We start from the raw sequence: 2,234 nt of genomic DNA, 5'->3' as shown, positions 1-2,234 counted from the left end.
ATGAAAAAAGATCAATAAAAATCACTGCAAGTAAAGTAAATTATCTGAAAAGCAAAAAAGAAAACAATATATAAAAAAATTAAAGCAAAAATTTGATAATAAAAAATATACTAATAAAAAGGAAATATATTATTAAAAGTTTAAGTCAGTAATAAACAATGGCATGAATTATGTTTTATTTCGTATTCCTATGCAGGGTTGGTTGGGGGATTAGTGTGATGTCGGTGAAAATTGCAAGAAATAACTCCATGCATATAACCAAGGCGCCGCATGTATGTATACAAGGAGGTGTTACTTGAACAGCTGATATGATATTTTTTTTTGTCTCTACACTAGTACAGAAGAATGTCATCCAAGGCGAAATGGTGTAACTTCAGGATGTTGGCAAATCGAAATGGCGAAAACTATCTCCTATTTTCTTTCGTTTTGACATCGGGTGCGTTCAGAAATGCATTAAGCTAAAGCATCAGTCTCTTTTACTTTTAAATTATAACTTAGGGAAATGCCTTATTTACACAACTAAGTTCCACTTAGGCATTTAACCGTGGTTGCGCATATTGCACATTTCCATCAATTATAGTTTAGAAATAAATTCGTCTGATGTTTTGGCTTGATGCATTTCTGAACACACCCATCCTGAGGTTCGAATCCCATGGCCAGTAGAATATTCATACATTTTTTTTTTATTCAATTATAACTTCTACATATTTTTTAAGTTGTTTTTGAGTTTTTTTTTTGTAAAATTAAACACCATATCGTTACCTTAATATAGAAAGGCCCTATCTCACAACGACGCTGAAATACAAAAAGCCGTAACTAAGCAAACATCCGAAATGCCCGCTTCGATTGATTATGATGTATTTCATCGAATTATGTGTCCCAAACCATTTTAAGCAATAAAAAATTTTAGTCAGTTACGGCTTTTTTGCATTTCAGCGACTGTATGAGTTAGGGCCTTTCTATATTAAGGTAACGATATATAAAAAACAAAGCTGAGTTAATTTTCAAAAATCCAATAACGAATCCAATCCAGAATTTAAAAAATTACAGAATTTTCATGAAATTTGGTATTTAGAGGTTTCGCTCATTACAAATTTACTAGTTTTTAAAAATTCAAAATGCAAAATCCAATATGGCGTTCGAAATTTCCAAAAATTCAAACCTGAATAACTAATTAAAAATGAGAAAACTAATGTTTTGGAAATGACGAATTTCGTATAAAATAAAAGTCTTTAAAAAAACTGTCGGGGCCTTGATTAAATAGAAATATTTATTATTTATATAGCAGACGGCCCCAACTATCCCTAATTTATAAATATAATTACTGTTATTATTTCATAATTTGAACATAAATTAATTTTAGATATGTTCCCTCTTATATGATAAATAAAATTTTGCTACTCAACTGAAAATGACAGTTTACCGAAAATGTTTGAATGTTATACAGAACTCCGAGATCAGTGAGCCTTAAAACATAGAACGTTTAATTCTTGGGAAACTCCTCTCTCTTGGGAACAGCCTCTTTGACAGTTGTAGACTCTTATGGGTTTAATTTGACGACAATTCGTGCCCTTATCAGTAGCACCTTTAAAAATATTTGCTTTTTAAAAAATTAACAGTTTATTTGACAGCTGTCAGCTTTCAAAGTTTTAATTGGACATAAAATTCGTGTTGAGCATGTCTCAAAACCCAATCAATAACTTTTTTTAAAAAAGATTGCCTTATTTTTACAGACACACAGTCCATTTGACTCTCAGGGTTTTAATTTGACAAGTCAAAAAACGTAATCAGTGGTATTCTTAAAAAGATTTTCTTAATCATAGAGAAATTGGTAGTTGATTTGACAGCTGTCGACTGTCAAACTAAATTTTATGCCATATTCGGATTTAGCATTACAACAATACTATGATCCCGTAGTTATATTATAATCGTAACAGCCCTTCTAATTTTTCGCATAAAACATGGTTGCTCCGACCGCTGTGCGCCGCCAGGTAGCCACTAAAGTCAACAAATTTTATACTAAGGAAACAAAAGTCAAAAATATATTCTTTGAAATAAAATGTTGGTTTGACGTTTTCTATTTCCATGTAAATACGTAAGAGCTGCAAGAATAAAAATTTTGGAATAAAATTAAACACAGGGTCTCCCCTTTAATAAAAATTAAAAACAAAATGGTAATTTTTAATGGAATGAATTAAAAATATATGTATGTATGTAAAAATATGTTATTTTTT

Source organism: Rhagoletis pomonella, unplaced genomic scaffold (genome assembly GCF_013731165.1).
Source record: "Rhagoletis pomonella isolate Grant_MI unplaced genomic scaffold, Rhpom_1.0 Rhpom_scaffold_00011, whole genome shotgun sequence".
Lineage (NCBI taxonomy): Eukaryota > Metazoa > Arthropoda > Insecta > Diptera > Tephritidae > Rhagoletis > Rhagoletis pomonella.
The sequence above is the reverse complement of the archived record's forward strand: the minus strand, read 5'-3'. Positions refer to the sequence as shown.